This window comes from Hyperolius riggenbachi, chromosome 4, assembly GCF_040937935.1.
Source record: "Hyperolius riggenbachi isolate aHypRig1 chromosome 4, aHypRig1.pri, whole genome shotgun sequence".
NCBI lineage: Eukaryota > Metazoa > Chordata > Amphibia > Anura > Hyperoliidae > Hyperolius > Hyperolius riggenbachi.
The window spans coordinates 347,824,188-347,844,678 of NC_090649.1; the positions used below are offsets into that span (position 1 = coordinate 347,824,188).

At 45.7% G+C, this 20,491-nt stretch overlaps 1 protein-coding gene across 4 annotated transcripts in view; it reads right to left on the bottom strand.

Annotated features, from left to right (window-relative positions):
• The window catches only part of LOC137504018 (protein unc-93 homolog A-like), a 1,407,338-nt gene that overhangs the window by 628,679 nt on the left and 758,168 nt on the right, over window positions 1–20,491 (bottom strand). The window lies entirely within an intron of this gene.

Below are 20,491 nucleotides of genomic sequence, written 5' to 3' on the forward strand. Positions count from 1 at the left end.
GGGTCCAGTGCTCTTCAATGTATTTATTAATGACCTAGTAGATGCAGTAGAAAGCTATGTTGCGATTTTTGCAGATGATACAAAATTGTGCAGAATCATCAACTCTCAGGAAGATAGTGACATATTGCAACAGGATCTGGATAGCATGGCTTATATGGGCACATAATGGCAGATGAAATTCAATGTTGAAAAATGTAAAGTCATGCATTTTGGTCATACCAATGGTCTAGCACCATACAAAATAAATGGGATACAGTTGGGGACATCAAACTTGGAGAAGGACTTAGGAGTACTCATCAACAACAAGTTAAATAATCGTATTCAATGCCAAGCCGCTGCAGCTAAAGCTAATAAAATTTTGGGATGCATTAAAAGGGAAATAAAAAAAAAAAAAAAAAAACTTGAGATGCTAGTATAATATTGCCCCTGTTTAACTCTCTAGTAAGACTACATCTGGAATGTGGAATTCAGTTCTGGGCACCACATTACAGGAAAGATATTGCAGTTTTAAAGCAGGTGCAGAGACGAGCAACAAAATTGATACGTGGTACGGAAGGTCTCACTTACCAAGAAAGGTTAGATAAACTGGGTTTATTTAGTCTAGAGAAAAGACGCCTTAGAGGGGATCTAATTAACATGTATAAATACATCAGAGGGCAATATAAAAGCTTGGCGGATGAGCTTTTTGTCCCTAGGCCTTCTCAAAGGACTAGAGGACATGATCTGTGCATGGAGGAAAAACGTTTTAGCCATTTATTTAGGAAAGGGTTCTTTACAGTAACAGTGATTAAGATGTGGAATGCATTGCCACAGGAAGTAGTTATGGCAAATTCTATACCTGCATTTAAAGGGGACTTAGATGATTTCCTTGCACTGAAAGACATCCATGGCTACAATTACTAGGTAATGCCCAGTGATGTTGATCCAGGGATTTTATCGGATTGCCATCCAGAGTCAGGAAATATTTTTTCCCTTTTGGTGCTAATTGGACCATGCCTTGTAAGGGTTTTTCGCCTTCCTCTGGATCAACAGGGATATGTGAGGGAGCAGGCTGGTGTTGTACTTGTTCTCTGGTTGAAAATCGATGGACGTATGTATTTTCTCAACTCAAATAACTATGTAACTATGATATGTACATGCCCAATTCTCAAGGCTTCAGCTGCAGTAGCTGCAACAAAATATTATTGGTCAGACATGTACATGCCCAAGTTTTCTGGCCTCTGGCTGCTACAACAAAAAAAGAATTTGTCAGGCATGTACATGCCAAATTTTTCTGGGCTCTGCTACAGCAGCTGAAAGAAAAAAATGGCATGTACATGTTAATTTCCCTTCATGATCGTTACCTTGTCGTGGTAAAGGGGCTTGCATATCTCAGTGAAACAATGAGCTATAGACGATAAGTTCATTGCTTAAATGTGATCAGACTAAATCCGATCCATTGCATACGTTTTGGCAAAATCAAAACATTTATACTCACTTCACATGATCAAGAAAGCCTACTAGGCCCACACAAACACTAGGCCCACACAAGCACGACAACCGTCACCACTACACAATTATTGCCGCCAAGAGGACTAACATTTACTTCCTGGAGGTGTCAACTAATGAAAACAGTTGCAAATTTTGCCATGGATCCTTCTCTCCAGCAAGCCACTATCCAGGTGTTAGGACCCTTTAAACAACGTCTACATTAGTTTTGTGGCCAGATAAACAGTACCTATAGGTGTTAGAATTTACCTGCCCATTGAAGTCTATGGCGGTTTGACACGTTTGCTGGTTCGCGAACAATTGTGGAATTGTTTGCGGACCATTCACAAATCGATTTTCAGAAAGTTTGTCCATCATTAATGGCAGTGTAGTGGATACCAGTCTCACCTTGCAGTGCTTGGTCCTTGCTTTTACCTCCCTGGCGTTCAGTTTACCAAGGATTTCATTGCAAAAAGTGATCTCATTGATTTTCAGAACCTTTTTTTCCTTTAACTTGACAAAATGTGTCAATCAAGGGTCTAGTATACAGTGCAGGAGAGTATTGGTTTATGCACGTCAATACTGTTTACAGCATGTTATTTATTGACGTGTATATCCGCATTACCACTAGGGAGGTTAAATCCCAGCCAGACCACTATCTGTACAGAGTTTGTATATTGTCCCTTTGAGTCTGTTTCCTCTGGGTACTCCAGTTTCCTCCCATTTCCCAAAAACATACAGATAAGTTAATTGTCTTCCCCCTAAATTGCCACTAGATGTACAGTTGACTATAATTGGGATTAGATTGTGAGCTCCACTGGAGGGACAGTTAGGGATAAGACTATTGGGGCTCAGGTGACCCACTCTCTGTTCCAAGCAGCACCTAATGTCACCCTTTCTAGCAGTAGCACCTGATGGGATGTGCTGTGATATTCAACTTCCCAGTAGCGCTTACTGTGGTCTTCCCCCCCGTGATTTCCCTGATGCCTGATAAGTATTCAAAATTCTACTGCAACCTTTAATTTAGTTGAAAGAGGGGGGGGGGGGGGGACACTCAGTTAGCTCCACTAACTCCATCCCATCCATCTAAAATTTGGGGTGAAAAGCTTTATGGAGATGAAGATTACATTTTTCAGCATGACCTGACACCTGCTCACAGTGCCAAAACCACTGGTAAATGGTTTACTGACCATGGTATTACTGTGCTCAATTGGCCTGCCAACTCTCCTGACCTGAACCCCATAAAGAATCTGTGGGATATTGTGAAGAGAAAGCTGAGAGACGCAAGACCCAACACTCTGGATGAGCTTAAGGCCGCTATTGAAGCATCCTGGGCCTCCATAACACCTGAGCAGTGCCACAGGCTGATTGCCTCCATGCCACGCCGCATTGAAGCAGTCATTTCTGCAAAAGGATTTCCGACAAAGAATTGAGTGCATAACTGAACATAATTATTTGAAGGTTGACTTTTTTTGTTTTAAAAACACTTTTCTTTTATTGGTCGGATGAAATATGCTAATTTTTTAAGATAGGAAATTTGGGTTTTCATGAGCTGTATGCCAAAATCATCAATATTAAAACAATAAAAGGCTTGAACTACTTCAGTTGTGTGTATTTGAATCGAAAATATATGAAAGTCTAATGTTTATCAGTACATTACAGAAAATAATGAACTTTATCACAATATGCTAATTTTTTGAGAAGATCCTGTATATATACACTGTACAGCGCTGCGTAATATGTCGGCGCTATATAAATACTAAATAATAATAATAATACTGCAGTCAAAGACTCCAGGGAAAGGAGACCTTGACTTGTTTAGCAGCAGTGCCCCCTCTGAAAGGCAGTGGGCCCCTGCAGGGAGGCTGAGCACCCAAGGAGTGGGTGACAGCCAGAAAGGTTGTGCAGGCCGGGTCGGCAACACACTGACAGATAAAGTACAAAAACAGTAAGCTGATTCGGTATCCAAGGCAAGCAGGGTTTGGCAACGGAATATCAGAAATGCAAGGTAATGAATCAGAGATCAAAAGAGTGGTCAGGAAAGCAATACGTCATAACAGATATCAAACAATGCCTAGTCTGGGTGTGAGGTCCGTGATCTCTACACCCTGGAACTAGTCTGATGTATAACAGGATAACTCAAGTTCCCTAGTCTGGGTGTGAGGTCCGTGGTCTCTACGCCCTGGAACTGATCTAATGAATAACACAGATAATACACAGTAAACTGTCTAAGTGTGGATTCCCAGGTCCTCCTGGTTCCACCACACTGAAAGATCTGACTAAGTCTGAGTGCTAACACATAGGTATTCACAACGCCAGACAACCAGCAACTGAACAGCAAGATAGATAGAGATATAGATATAGAGAGATATAGATATAGAGAGATATAGATATAGAGAGAGATATAGATATAGAGAGAGATATAGATATAGAGAGAGATATAGATATAGAGAGAGATATAGATATAGAGAGAGATATAGATATAGAGAGATATCGATATAGAGAGATATAGATATAGAGAGATAGAGAGATAGAGAGATAGAGAGATAGATATATATTTAATATATATATATATATATATATATATATATATATATATATATATATATATATATATATATATATATATATATATATATATATAGTGGGGTGCTACCCACACTCAGGGGGTCTTGAGTGCAGAAATAGGAATACTTCCAGCAGGTTCAAGTGCAAGCAGGCCAATGCCTGTGCTTTATTAGCTAGTTGCTCAGCAAACAAAAATAAACAAACCCAAAACAAATCCTAGCCGTCTGGCTCCTAAACACCTCACTAGGTAATGCTAACTAGTCTAAACAAAAACAGTCTTTTTTAGCAACAAGAAACAAATGCAGAGCAACTTACATTAGCTGTAATTTCTCACCAGCACACAGCAGGCCAAGGGCTCCTTTCCTCTCAGTCTTCAGTGTCAGACTGAATCCAGAGCCCCCACCCAATCTCAGACCTGCTAAACTAAATAACTCACCTGTGTAACAACACAGGCTGAAAACATCCCGGAATGGACCGGATGGCCAGGGAACCCACCCTGCTCTTCCCTGGCCAACTCCAGGACCCTAACTGGATTTCCTTTTTCCACATAACTTGCAGATAAAAGAAAATCTACACTTTCCTGGAGTTTTTTTTAGAAAATACAGCGCTGGAGTCTGGGTGAAATATAAACCCCTCCCAGACTCTTTCTGTAAAGCACTGTGACACCTTGTCACAATATATCTCTATCTCTCTATATCTCTCTCTATATCTCTCTCTATATCTCTCTCTCTATATATATATATATATATATATATATATATATATATATATATATATATATATATATATATATATATATATATAGTGGAGCGCTCTCCAGCGCCACCCAGCTCCCATCAACCAATCAGCAACTGAGCTGGGATCAGCTGATCGCCTCGATCAGCTGACCCTTCTCCTATTGGTATAAAGAGCCTGTCTTGCGGCACGCGCGCGCGTAGCTCTCCATCTGTGTGCACTACTGGGTCCAGCCAAGCCAGACACATGTTGCTGCGGGAAAACCGCCACTCTGTGCGTGGAAACCGCCGCCTGACTGTCAGAAGGCGCGGCGGCTTCTCCGCAATCTGTCACAGTAACCCCCCCCCCCGAACACTTTCTACCAGGCTTCCCAGGGTGTAAGTCATGGAACTCCTTCTTTAATTCTTCCGCATGCATGCGGCAATCTGGCACCCAAGATCTCTCCTCTATGCCATATCCCTTCCAGTGGACCAGATACTGCACAGAATTCTGCACCAAGCGAGAATCCAGAATCTTTTCAATCTCATACTCAGATTGGTCATCCACCAACACAGGGGGGGGGGGGGGGGAGGAGTCCACCTGTACTGCTGGCTTCAGCAGGGACACATGGAATGATCTCACACCTTTCATGCTGGGTGGGAGATCAATGGCATACGTGACTTTATCGATTTTCTTGGCCACTGGAAAAGGTCCTATAAACTTAGGACCCAGCTTGGGTGACAATTGCTTTAAGGCCAAATGACGAGTGGACACCCACACCAAATCTCCTGGGGAGAATCTCCACTCTACTGACCGATGTTTATCGGCCTGATTCTTCTAGTTTTGGAAAGCTTTCCCTAAGTTCCTTTTAACCATTCCCCAAATTTCTTTCAGAGCCCTTTGCCAGTCCTCCAGAGCTGGGAAAGGAGTAGATGCGACCGGCAAAGGAGTAAACTTAGGTGACCTCCCTGACACCACCTGGAATGGAGAGAAACCAGAAGAAGAGCTCTTCAGGTTGTTGTGCGCAAACTCTGCGAATGGCAAAAACTTTACCCAATCAGTTTGCGCATCAGCAACATAACACCTGAGGAATTGTTCCAGCGATTGGTTAACTCTCTCGGTCTGACCGTTGGTCTGTCGGTGATAGCCTGATGAGAATGCGAGTTCCATGTCTAATTGATGGCAAAAGGCCCTCCAAAATTTTGAAACAAATTGGACTCCCCGATCTGACACTACATTTTCTGGAATGCCATGCAGCCGGAAGATGTGCAGGATGAAGAGATCAGCCAATTCCTGGGCCGAGGGGAGTCCTTTCAGAGGGACAAAGTGTGCCATCTTACTGAAACGGTCCACTACCACCCAAATGACTGACTTGCCTTCAGACCGAGGGAGTTCACCCACAAAATCCATGGAAATATGAGTCCAGGGTTCATTGGGAACTGGCAAAGACTGTAAAGTGCCAACAGGGGCCTGACAAGAGGGTTTACTCCTTGCGCATACTGCAGACTCTCTTACAAATTCCTTGCAATCTGTAACCAAAGTAGGCCACCAGGCACATCTACCTACTAGATCTTGGGTTCTGGTGGCTCCATGATGACCAGCATTCTTGTGAGAATGAAAGAATTGCAGGATTTGTAAGCGGAAAGGTAGTGGCACAAACATGACACCCTCAGGTTTTTCCTCTGAAACATCCTGTTGGTAGGGACTCAACGTGGTTATCCAATCTGTCCATGTCTCAGTGGCTGCCAGAACTACCTTTGGGGGTAGGATGGTTTCAGGGGCTGCAGCCTGCACTGACTCGGGCTCAAAACACCTGGAAAGAGCATCGGCTTTAACATTCTTGCTTCCGGTAGTATACGTGATTACAAATCTGAATCTGGCAAAAAACAGGGACCATCTGGCCTGGCAAGGACTAAGTCTCTTAGCCCCCTCAATATACTCCAAATTCTTGTGATCTGTATAAACTGTGATAATATGTTCTGCACCCTCTAACCAGTGTCACCATTCCTCAAACGCCAACTTGATGGCCAGGAGCTTCCGGTTGCCAATGTCATAGTTTTTCTCAGCGGGTGAAAATCTGCGAGAAAAGTAGGCACATGGGTGCAACTTGCCTTGCAAACCTGACCTCTGAGACAACACAGCTCACACCCCCACCTCTGAGGCATCAACCTCTACGATGAAGGGAAAGGCGACATCAACATGCCTCAGTATCGGGGCAGAACAAAACAGTTTATTTAAAGTCGAAAAGGCCGCATGAGCCTCTGGTGAATAGTGGTGAGTGTCAGCCCCTTTCCTGGTGAGACTGGTGAGAGGGGAAATGATAGTGGAGTACCCCTTAATGAACCTTCTGTAGTAATTAGCAAACCCCAGGAATCTCTGAAGTGCCTTCAGCCCCACAGGCTGAGGCCACTCCAGAACAGCAGAAACTTTCCCTGGGTCCATCGAGAGACCAGAAGTGGAGATAATGTACCCCAAGAAGGCTACTGACTCTACCTCGAAGAGGCATTTCTCCAGTTTGGCATAAAGTCGATTCTGTCTTAACTTTTTCAACACCCATCTGACATGCTGGCGATGTTCCGAGAGACTGGACGAAAAGATCAGTATATCGTCCAAGTAAACCAGAACAAACTTTCCCAACACCTCCCTGAACACCTCATTGATTAACTCCTGGAAGACGGCCGGTGCGTTGCACAACCCGAAGGGCATCACCAGGTACTCGTAATGCCCGTCGGGCGTGTTGAAGGCCGTCTTCCATTCGTCTCCATCTCTGATACGGACTAGATTGTATGCACCCCTGAGATCTAGCTTGGAAAAAATCTTGGCATTGGTCACCTGCGTGAACAAATCATCAATCAATGGCAAAGGGTAGCGGTTTTTCACTGTGATCTTATTCAGGCCTCGATAATCAATACAAGGACGGAGGCCTCCATCTTTTTTCTTTACAAAAAAGAAACCTGCCCCTGCTGGTGAGCGAGAGGGACGGATGAACCCTTTCGCCAAGTTTTCCCTGATGTATTCCTGCATAACTAGTTTCTCTGGCCCAGATAGGTTATAAAGATGACCCCTGGGTGGCATACAACCAGATCTCAGATTAATTGGACAATCGAAGGTACGGTGGGTGGGAAACTTGTCCGCTGACTTAGGACAGAAGACGTCGGCAAATTCTGCGTATTGTTTTGGTACACCTTCAACCTGAATGTTGGTATTACTTACCCATGGTTACTTTCGCTAAACAATGATGATAGCAATGGGATGACCAGCTCGTTAGCTGACCCGAAACCCAGTCGATCTGAGGCGAGTGAATTTGTAACCAGGGCATGCCAAGAATGATGGTAGAGGTTGCCATATGCAGAACCAGAAATTGCAGACTTTCCCCATGTAAAACCCCCACTGTGAGTTGCAAATTAGGAGTACGAGATAAAGGGTGCCTACTCTGCAGAGGAGAGTCATCCACAGCAGTGACCCGGATCGGTTGATCCAAAGGGACCATGGGTATTCCCAATTTTTTAGCAAAATCGTAATCAATAAAATTAGCCGCTGAACCGGAATCAATGAAAGCTTCAGTAGAAACAGTCTGACCCTCCCATGTGACAGAACAGGGAAGTAGCAGACGATTGTCATGTAGAGGTAAAGACTGCATGCCTAGGGTATTACCTCTGACTACTCCTAGGCGGCAGCGTTTCCCGACTTCTTGGGACAATTCTGTACTCTATGACCCTCCTCTGCACAGTACAAACAGAGCTGCTCCGTCTTTCTGCGATTCCGCTCTGCCCGCGTTAATTTGGACTGATCAATTTGCATTGGCTCAGGTGGCGGTGAGGCTGGTGGAGAAGTGGTAAAGGAGACATATCTGACTCTGTCCCTACCACGGGTTTGTCTTTGATATCGTAATCTACGATCAACTTGTACTGCCAAAGAGATTGCTTCCTCAATGATTTTAGGTTCAGGATATCCCAACATCAACCCAGAGACTGTGTCTGATAACCCCGATAAGAAACAATCTAGCAATGCAAAAGCCCCCCACCTGGCCGATACTGACCACATCCTGAACTCCGCTGCATAAACCTCCACAGGATCCTTGCCCTGGCGCAAGGTTTTCAACTTCCGTTCTGTGGTAGAGGAAATATCTGGATCATCATAGATTATGGCCATGGATTTGAAAAACTCCTCAACTGACCTGAGTGCTTCCTGCCCTGACTCTAAGTTATAAGTTAAGCATCTCCTGAGAGTAAGGTTTTAATAAAGACAATTCTCTGTGCCTCTGTCCCTGACAGGTTAGGCCTCAGTTCAAAATATGACATCACACTGTAGCCCTAGGTGGTGCTGTTTCATTGTTTTCCAAAATGCATTGCCTGCCCCTAAACAGAGTGGAACTTTTAGAGTTGATTTTTGGTTCTCGGGGGAGGAGTGAGAACGGGGAACAGGGTGTGGGGAGGGAAGAGAGTTGTGTGGGAAGGACACAGAACGTAACCCCTCCAGCCAGACTGTTGGCACAGGACAAAAACATTGCTGCGGGTGGGTAAGAATACCTCCATCATCTGAGAGGGAAGGAGAACATCCATCTGGACAGAGGGACTTGTGGACCATCTGCCTGCATTCTGACCCAGGTTCATCTGAGACTGTGGACAGCAGTGGTTTGGTGAGAGGCCTCACGGCCATGTTTATTTCTGACTGAAAGCAGAGAATTGATTACAGTTTCTATAGGAGCCATCACAGAGATCCCTTTTTTTTCCTGGATTTATTGCTGACTCTCAGGATTGAAAAACTCCTTTTTCTATCCTCTCTTTCAGAATACATTTTATATAGTTTGCCTTCATTCCCTGTGGATTACAAGTGCCCTCTTTAAAGGGACGGAGCGCTGTCAAACGGCCCCAACGCCGGCCATCATAGAACTTATATAGCCACTGGCCAGTGGATAGACAGGGACTTAAAGTGATAGACAGACTTATCACACACTCAGTTTATTATTACATGTTTGATGTTTATGTGTTTGCGGTTTATCTAAATTCCGCTCTAACAAGGCTTCATATGCTATTATTAAAGCCGCACTGTTAGGGGTTTTACTATGTTTATTGTCGGGTCCAGTTTCTGAAGTGAGTTGCAGCTGGTACGGTAGGGAACCCAAATCTATCTTCAGCCGCTCCTTAGGGGGTGAGTGCTACACGTTGGGGCTCGTCCTTGGATTTCCTACCCCTCTGCCAGAGAAAATGAGCGAAGGCAGAATGGACCCAGAAGCTGCTACCAAGTGGTGTGACCATCAGAAAGCTAGGCCAGAACTCGCCACGTGGTCACAGCACTTTCGCCTGAAAGCAGAGTTTATGTTCTGGACTGTACAGAGGACTCTGAAGGGCCTCGGACTTATGTACTGTTAGAGTGGCGAGAAGAAGTACCCATTTGCTTTCAAGCTCAGAAAATACTGCTGTCCGATGGTTTAGAAGCTGATATCATAACCCCTAAATGCCACCCAGGTTCACAAGCAAGCAAAGTTGATACAACACAGGCACGCCCACCAAATGTTTTAGCCCCTAGCATGTCTGCACCTAGCACAGACTCGCAAGCAAACTTCTTTGAAAAATTTGAGAAAGTCATGGAGCGCTGCCTGAAGGTTCCTGATGCCCCAACAGGATATGGCTATAGAAAGCTGCATTTTTTTTCAGGGAAAACACCTGTCCCATCCGGAGAAGAAGACTTTGAGGGGTGGATGGACCAGGCTATGCAGGGGCTGGATGAGTGGGATGTCCCTGAGGCGCAAAAGAAAGAAAGAAAGAATTGCTGAAAGTTTGAGAGGAGCTGCTTCTGATGCAGTGAGAAATCTAAAACTCAGTCAGCCTGAATGCACAGCCTATGACTATCTCAGTATTCTACAAGATGTATTTGGGAGAACAGAAAAGATCTCAGACCTTCTGTATCAATTTGAACACACTTATCAGAAGAAAGGAGAAAAATTGTGTTCATATATGGGACCACTGGATAAGATCCTGCACCAAATACTACTCAAGAAAGGCTTAGTCCCAAGCACGGTGGACAAGATTAGAGTTCAACAGGTCTTGAGAGGGGCGCAGCCTTTAGACCCCATCATGCTCCAACTTAGGACAAGTAAAGATTATGAGGAACTACACAGGGGCGTAACTAGAAATCACTGGGCCCCCCTGCGAATATTTGGATGGGGCCCCCCCCATAGGTGCCAAATAATCGTAATGGGGCAGCGTTTCACTGTAAATTAATTGTAAAGTGGGCAGCATTTTACCAGACAATCGTAATGTGGGCCAGAAAATCGTAATGTGGGCAGAGTTCACCAGAAAATCGTAATGTGGGCCTTTAGAAAATCATAATGTGGGCAGAGTTCACCAGAAAATCGTAATGTGGGCACCAGTCACCAGAAAATAGTAACGTGAGCAGCAGTCACCAGAAAATTGTAACGTGGGCAGCATTTACCAGACAATCGTAATGTGGGCAGCGTTCACCAGAATATCGTAATGTGGGACAGAAAATCGTAATGTGGGCAGAGTTCACCAGAAAATTGTAACATGGACAGCATTCACCAGACAATCGTAACTTGGGCAGTGTTCACCAGAAAATCGTAATGTGGGCCAGAAAATCGTAATGTGGGCAGCGTTCACCAGAAAATCGTAACGTGGACAGCATTCACCAGACAATCGTAACGTGGGCAGTGTTCACCAGAAAATCGTAATGTGGGCCAGAAAATCGCAATGTGGGCAGCAGTCACCAGAAAATCGCCATGTGGGCAGCAGTCACCAGAAAATTGCAATGTGGGCATCAGTCACCAGAAAATCCTAATGTGGGCAGCAGTCACCAGAATATCGTAATGTGGGCAGCAGTCACCAGAAAATCCTAATGTGGGCAGCAGTCAGTCACCAGAATGTCGTAATGTGGGCAGCAGACACCAGAAAATCCTAATGTGGGCAGCAGTCACCAGAAAATCGCAATGTGGGCAGCAGTCACCAGAAAATCGCAATGTGGGCAGCAGTCACCAGAAAATCGCAATGTGGGCAGCAGTCACCAGAAAATCCTAATGTGGGCAGCATACACCAGAAAATCGTAATGTGGGCAGCAGACACCAGAAAATCGCAATGTGGGCAGCAGACACCTGAAAATCGCAATGTGGGCAGCAGACACCTGAAAATCGCAATGTGGGCAGCAGACACCTGAAAATCGTAATGTGGGCAGCAGACACCTGAAAATCGTAATGTGGGCAGCAGACACCTGAAAATCGTAATGAGGGCAGCAGACACCTGAAAATCGTAATGAGGGCAGCAGACATCTGAAAATCGTAATGTGGGCAGCAGACACCTGAAAATCGTAATGTGGGCAGCAGACACCAGAAAATCATGATGTGGGCAGCAGACACCAGAAAATCGCAATGTGGGCAGCAGTGACCAGAAAATCGCAATGTGGGCAGCAGTCACCAGAAAATCCTAATGTGGGCAGCAGACACCAGAAAATCGCAATGTGGGCAGCAGTGACCAGAAAATCGTAATGTGGGCAGCAGACAGAAAATCATAATGTGGGCAGCAGACACCTGAAAATCACAATGTGGGCAGCAGTGACCAGAAAATCGCAATGTGGGCAGCAGACACCAGAAAATCGTAATGTGGGCAGCAGACACCTGAAAATCACAATGTGGGCAGCAGACACCTGAAAATCGTAATATGCCCCCCCCCACCCCCCTGGGGCCCGCTCGGAGTTTTGTGGGTGCTGGAGGGGTGGCAGCATGAGGGGAAAGCCTTGCCCACAGTCGGCGGGGAGAGGGGTAGTTCCCCCCTCTCCCTCACCTCGGGGCTCTCCCCTCTGTGCTCCCCTCCAGCTCGTAAGTGTCTGTGGGGCTGTGGTGGGCAGCGAGCGGCGGGCAGATACATACCTGCTTCCGTGCGTTCCATCGGAGACTTCTCCCTCTAGCGGCTGACGTCACTTCCAGTGAACAAACACACATCTAGTGAGAAGAATGCTAGAATCATTACTGTCCCCCACTTCCAGTGACGTCAGCCGCTAGAGGGAGAAGTCTCCGATGGAACGCACAGAAGCAGGTATGTATCTGCCCGCCGCTCGCTGCCCACCACAGCCCCACAGACACTTACGAGCTGGAGGGGAGCACAGAGGGGAGAGCCCCGAGGTGAGGGAGAGGGGGGAACTACCCCTCTCCCCGCCGACTGTGGGCAAGGCTTTCCCCTCATGCTGCCACCCCTCCAGGCAGCACCCACAAAACGGCCCCAAGCGGGCCCCAGGGGGGGGGCGGGCCCCCCCCGCGGGCGCAGGGGCTGCAGGGCCTATTCCTACGCCCCTGGAACTACATTATCCTGAGTTGATAAGGACAGTGAGAGAGGAAGAAGCTATGTTAGAAGCTAAAGACAGAGAACAAGACAATGCACGAAGATCAGCTGAAGTTGCAGTAGTGGGTGCTGATGATGTCCATTCAGAAATAGACACTCTTAAATCTCAAATGGCCCAAATGATGCACATGCTGACCCAGTTGACCGTCAAACATCAAGATCAGATGAAAGAGGATGTATTAGAGCAAACAAAGGCTGTGTCTTCCCTTGGTTTAAAGAAGCCAGCTAGTCCAGGAATCTGTTACAACTGTGGAGGGCTAGGACATTATAAAAGCACTTGCTCAAGTCCCTTTGGGATCAAATAAGAGGTTGGGTTAAAGTACAACAAGAACCAAGGATGTCCTGGAAAGCTACAGGGAAACTACAGAGGGCCTCGGTGAAGGAGCCACCCGGGTGCCCACCTTCCTCTGTCCGCTCCAACCCTAAAGTTAGGAACGAAGTAAAGAGATATTTTAAAACCCCTGCCTCTGTGTCTGATTCCATTCAACAGGAAAGGAATACAATCCAAAATACCTTGTGAGATACCTTGCTACAAATGGGTCAGAAGAAAGAGAAGGATACATGCTAAACCTGCAGGACCCGCTGCCCCAAGTGTTTCCAGGAGATTCCCAGCTGAGCTAATAGGACCATCACCAGTGATACCTGTTCAGGATGAAGGAATTTACACCAAAGCCCTCCTTGACTCAGGTGCACAAGTGACCCTTTTGTACAAAGACTTTTATGATAAGCATTTAAAACACTTGCCTTTGCAGAAGCTGGAAGATCTTGAAATCTGGGGTCTTAGTGCTAAGAAGTTTCCCTATGATGGTTACCTCCAGATCAAGATATCAGCTGATCCATTGATCTTCGGACAGTCTGGAACATTTGATGCCCTTGCGATTATGTGCTCTCGACCCCCAGGGTCTGGTAGGAGCTCCATGATAGTGGGAACAAACACACATCTAGTGAGAAGAATGCTAGAATCATTACTGTCCCGCAAGGCTCCTCCAGCTGAGGGAGAATTACACTCATTGCTGCGGCCCATATACCAAGGTCTGATCCAGGAACAGGAAGCTCCAGCTGAGGGAGTGGGGAAGTTATGACTGCATGGTAAGGAAGAGAGAGTTCTACAACCTGGTGAAGTAGCCTGTCTCAGAGCTGAAGTACGGCTGAGTTGGAAACAGCCAGGGCCCTATATTATGTTAGAAGCAGATCGAAAAAAGGGTGAAGAAACTGGATTACAGCTAGTGCCTGAAGTAGTCCTTACTAAAGATTTGCAGCGAACTAAAGGAAGAGTTCCTGTAAGCCTTCGTAACACTGCCGATTCCCCAGTGAAACTTAATTCCCAAATGCTGCTTGGACAAGTGAATTCAGCTACCCCTGTTTCACCATCTGTTTTAGTGGGGGGAGCAGCAGATAGGCTTTCCACAGAATGCTTCTATCCAGAAAATTCTCCTACACCCACTGAATGGAAGAAGAGTCTTCAGGACCTGTTACTGAGAAAACAGGAGCTATTTTCCAAAAATGAGTTTGATGTGGGTTGTGCCAAGAGTACCCAACATCGGATTCGTCTGCAAGATGACAAGCCCTTCCGAGAAAGATCACGTCGGATCCCTTTTGGTGACTTAGAAGACTTGAGACAGCAGATTGCAGAACTGAAAAGAACAGGAATAATTAGAGAATCAAGGAGTCCTTATGCCTCCCCCATTGTGGTGGTGCGAAAGAAAAATGGGTCAGACTGTGTATCAACTACCGCACTCTAAACCGAAGAACCATTCCCGACCAGTATACCACACCAAGCATAGAAGATGCATTGCACTGCCTTTCAGGGGCCAAGTAGTTCAGTGTCTTGGACCTTCGAAGTGGTTACCATCAAATCCCCATGCATCCTGCAGACAAAGAAAAAACTGCTTTCATCTGTCCCATTGGGTTCTTTGAGTTTAACTGAATGTCTCAAGGCCTGACTGGAGCCCCAGCTACATTTCAGAGTCTGATGGAAAGAACAGTGGGTGACATGCACCTGGTGGAAGTTTTGGTGTACTTGGATGATAGGGGAAAAAAACGGTATAGCGCTCAACAGTTCAAAGGGTACTCGGACCAGGGTAATATTGGCTCCCGTTAAACTTCATACAATAGTCTCAGGGTTAACCCCTAAACCTCAGGACCAGATAAGTTAAAATAAAATATACAACTCAATAAAAGGTCAATAAAAAGTCCTAATATTCCTCTAAAAATCTTCATGCAAAATCTTCCTCGATATAACTTCATAACACATATACGCTCACCAGATATTGTGGCCAACCAATCACGATCGGCAGATGCGTTTATGATAATAATCTGTAATCCACACCGGCTTGCTCCACGATTCCCGCACTATTCAGTGCTCGATACATGTAAGCAAATACATAATCATAGTTTAACTCTGCATTAACTGCTTGTAATACCGCCACCAAAAATGGTTCCACTAACACCAGTGAGGTCTGGAGTTTAACAGTGCACCCAATGTGCTCTCACCCGTTTTTCAAACCAGCCTCTCACCTGATGTAAATGCTGACCTCATGATAGACCAGCTTCAGCGTTTTTCATAAATTATTGTTGGCGTGTCATTCAACATGTGGCTACCTATGAACTAAACAGTCCTTGACATAGCGTAATAAAACTCCAAATAAAAATGCGCATTACAAAATCCAGCTCCCGGTTCAGCGTCTCACTCGCTCCGTAGGCTCCGCCCAACTAGTTTCGTCATTCGACTCATCAGGGGCACGGCCTATCGGAGCCGAGAGACGCCGTTTAATCCATCCTTCTAGTCACATGATCCATTGCTTCGGTACATTTCATTCGCCGCTATTGCTAATCCTTGTAAGTCAGCGCCACCAATAGGTGGAAGTCGCCAGAACTACATCACCCATAATCCTATTCATCATGCACATTCCTACATCCGACATTTAGCGCTGGCGTGCAACTTAGTGAAAGATGTATTTCGGAATGCATTACCCATAATCCTCCCTCCCACCAGTATCCACCTCAACCATGGACACTCCCCCAAAAGCTTTGTAACTTAAAAAATTAAAATAAAGTTAAATATGTACAAAAATTTGCCTACATACATCCACATCTAGGGATGTATAACCATACATAATTATGTGTACTATTTGTTCTCTGTAAGAGCCAGGTCACTGGTTCCATAATAAGTGTAACTATTCTCTCTAAGTCAATTTTCCCCATATAGCTATTACGGTACACAGCTCACAAAATGTACCTCTGCTTTACATTTGTCATGGAACCCGGCCGATGCGCACATACACACATATCATGCGCATCAGTCCTAGCTCAGTTTATTACTGCAGCCAAATAGATCAGCAGGGCCGCCAGGCAACTAGTATTGTTTAAAAGGAAATAAATATGGCAGCCTCCATATCACTCTCACCCCGGGATCACTTTAAATTACAGTTAGCTCCGCCCTTATCCGGTCATTGCCACGCCCATTTTTTGCCGCGGCGCTACGCGCCGCAGGTTCTATCCACGCCCATTTTTTGCCGCGGCGCGCTTCGCGCGCCGCAGGTTATAGCTACACCCATTTTTTGACGCGGCGCGCGAAGCGCGCCGCAGGTCAGGGGGGCCCACAATTGATATTTTGCACAGGGGCCCACTGCTGTCTGTGTCCGCCACTGATACAAGGAAAGTGTCAGTTGCTCCTTCCAAAGAAACACAGAACTACAGTGTTGGGAGCCCTACATGATGGCCATCTTGGAGCAGAAAGGACTTTTCATCTAGTCAGAGACCGTTTCTATTGGCCCTGCATGAAAGCTGAGGTCGAAAGCTACTGTCATTCCTGCCTGAGATGCATACAGGGGAAGACCCTATCTTCCAGAGCTGCCCTAATGGGCCATTTACATAGTCAAAGTCCCATGGAACTGGTGTGCATGGACTTTGTGTTTTGAACCGGACTCTAGCGGACAGGGAAATGTTCTAGTGGTGACCGACCATTTCACTCGCTATGCCCAAGCCTTCCCTACCAAAGATCAGAAAGCATCTACCGTAGCCAAAGTCCTGATAGAGAAATTCTTTGTTCACTATGGCCTGCCTCAAAAGTTGCATTCAGATCAGGGCAGAGACTTTGAAAGCAAACTCATCAAAGAGTTACTGAGTATGTTGGGTGTGAAGAAATCAAGAACTACCCCATACCACCCTCAAGGGGACCCTCAGCCAGAAAGATTTAATCGGATACTCCTTGATATGCTAGGGACATTACCTTCAGAAAAGAAACAGCACTGGAGTCGTCATATATCTGCAGTGGTTCATGCATACAATAGTACAAAGCATGATTCTACTGGGCACTCCCCTTACTTATTGATGTTTGGCAGGGAAGCCAAATTGCCTGTGGACTTAGCCTTTGGCATCTCACCTGATGATACCTCTATTACTTCCCACAAGGGATATGTTGATCGACTTAGGCGAAACCTCAAGACTGCTTAAGAGAAGGTCCAAATTACATCCAGTAGTAAGGAACAGCAGAATAAAAGACGCTATGATCTAAAAGTGAGAATCCACCATCTGCAACCAGGAGATTGAGTCCTTCTGAGAAATCTTGGTCTTTGTGGACAACATAAGCTCAGTGATAGGTGGAGCTCACAGCCCTATATTGTGTGTGCTCAACTACCTGGCCTTCCTGTGTACCAAATTCGTCCTGAGGGAAAGACTGGTCCACTGAAGACTTGGCACCGCAACCACCTTTTACCACTCAGTGAAGCCGTACGAGTGTCACAACCAGTAGAACGAATTCTTCCTAGAAGAGCTCCAGTAACTCGATCTTCGCCACCCCCTTTGATAGAGACACAGAAGATGATGATGAAGATGAGGACAATGATTGGGAATATTACTTAGGAGCGCAGTGGTTGTGGCCAACAGATGCAGATACAAACCCTTTAACTGTAGCTGAACCTCATTCTACCCCATTGAGAGCTGACGCTCCAGAGTTCATGCCACAAAGTTGTGATCAAGAACCTGAAGAAAGTCTACCTGGGTCTGAGCAAGAAGTGGAACCCGAACTGGAACCTTCTCCTCCATCTTCTGAAGTTGCAGAACAATTGGCTGAAAATGAACCACCTTTACCTCTGGAACAAAGAGGAAAGCGTGCAGTTCAACCTCCCAAAAGGCTGACATATGACTTCATGAGGAAGAGCTCTGAACAAGCTATCACCACTGTTCGCAGGAACCTAGAGGCTCAAATACCCCAAGCTGCTGTATCAGTTTGTGACTAACTTCACTCTGCTCCTGACATCCCATGGTGGAAAGTACCTCTGTCTAATGAATATATTACAAATTGTTATCTGGCCCCATGTAACGGTTAAGTTCAAAAGTTTGGTTAGTTTGTAACTTACCAACCTATCTTTGGGGACCAAAGACTTTTAGTGGGGGGAGTGTGTAGCCCCTAGGTGGTGCTGTTTCATTGTTTTCCAAAATGCATTGCCTGCCCCTAAACAGAGTGGAACTTTTAGAGCTGATTTTTGGTTCCCGGGGGAGGAGTGAGAACGGGGAACAGGGTGTGAGGAGGGAAGAGAGTGGTGTGGGAAGGACACAGAACGGAACCCCTCCAGCCAGACTGGTGGCACAGGACAAAAACATTGCTGCGGGTGGGTAAGAATACCTCCATCATCTGAGAGGGAAGGAGAACATCCATCTGGACGGAGGGACTTGTGGACCATCTGCCTGCATTCTGACCCAGGTTCATCTGAGACTGTGGACAGCAGTGGTTTGGTGAGAGGCCTCACGGCCATGTTTATTTCTGACTGAAAGCAGAGAATTGATTACAGTTTCTATAGGAGCCATCACAGAGATCCCTTTTTTTCCTGGATTTATTGCTGACTCTCAGGATTGAAAAACCCCTTTTTCTATCCTCTCTTTCAGAATACATTTTATATAGTTTGCCTTCATTCCCTGTGGATTACAAGTGCCCTCTTTAAAGGTACGGAGCGCTGTCAAACGGCCCCAACGCCGGCCATCATAGAACTTATATAGCCACTGGCCAGTGGATAGACAGGGACTTAAAGTGATAGACAGACTTATCACACACTCAGTTTATTATTACATGTTTGATGTTTATGTGTTTGCTGTTTATCTAAATTCCGCTCTAACAAGGCTTCATATGCTATTATTAAAGCCGCACTGTTAGGGGTTTTACTATGTTTATTGTCGGGTCCAGTTTCTGAAGTGAGTTGCAGCTGGTACGGTAGGGAACCCAAATCTATCTTCAGCCGCTCCTTAGGGGGTGAGTGCTACACGTGGGGGCTCGTCCTTGGATTTCCTACCCCTCTGCCAGAGAAAATGAGCGAAGGCAGAATGGACCCAGAAGCTGCTACCAAGTGGTGTGACCATCAGAAAGCTAGGCCAGAACTGTGTATTATACTTAGCCTTCCAGGAAATGAATGGTCTGCAGCCCGCATTCGCCACGTGGTCACAGCACTTTCGCCTGAAAGCAGAGTTTATGTTCTGGACTGTACAGAGGACTCTGAAGGGCCTCGGACTTATGTACTGTTAGTAGAGTGGCGAGAAGAAGTACCCATTTGCTTTCAAGCTCAGAAAATACTGCTGTCCGATGGTTTAGAAGCTGATATCATAACCCCTAAATGCCACCCAGGTTCACAAGCAAGCAAAGTTGATACAACACAGGCACGCCCACCAAATGTTTTAGCCCCTAGCATGTCTGCACCTAGCACAGACTCGCAAGCAAACTTCTTTGAAAAATTTGAGAAAGTCATGGAGCGCTGCCTGAAGGTTCCTGATGCCCCAACAGGATATGGCTATAGAAAGCTGCATTTTTTTTCAGGGAAAACACCTGTCCCATCCGGAGAAGAAGACTTTGAGGGGTGGATGGACCAGGCTATGCAGGGGCTGGATGAGTGGGATGTCCCTGAGGTGCAAAAGAAAGAAAGAAAGAATTGCTGAAAGTTTGAGAAGAGCTGCTTCTGATGCAGTGAGAAATCTAAAACTCAGTCAGCCTGAATGCACAGCCTATGACTATCTCAGTATTCTACAAGATGTATTTGGGAGAACAGAAAAGATCTCAGACCTTCTGTATCAATTTGAACACACTTATCAGAAGAAAGGAGAAAAATTGTGTTCATATATGGGACCACTGGATAAGATCCTGCACCAAATACTACTCAAGAAAGGCTTAGTCCCAAGCACGGTGGACAAGATTAGAGTTCAACAGGTCTTGAGAGGGGCGCAGCCTTTAGACCCCATCATGCTCCAACTTAGGACAAGTAAAGATTATGAGGAACTACATTGCATGCATGTTTGATGTTTATGTGTTTGTTGTTTATCTAAATTCCACTCTAACAAGGCTTCATATGCTATTATTAAAGCCGCACTGTTAGTGGTTTTACTTTGTTTATTGTCGGGTCCAGTTTCTG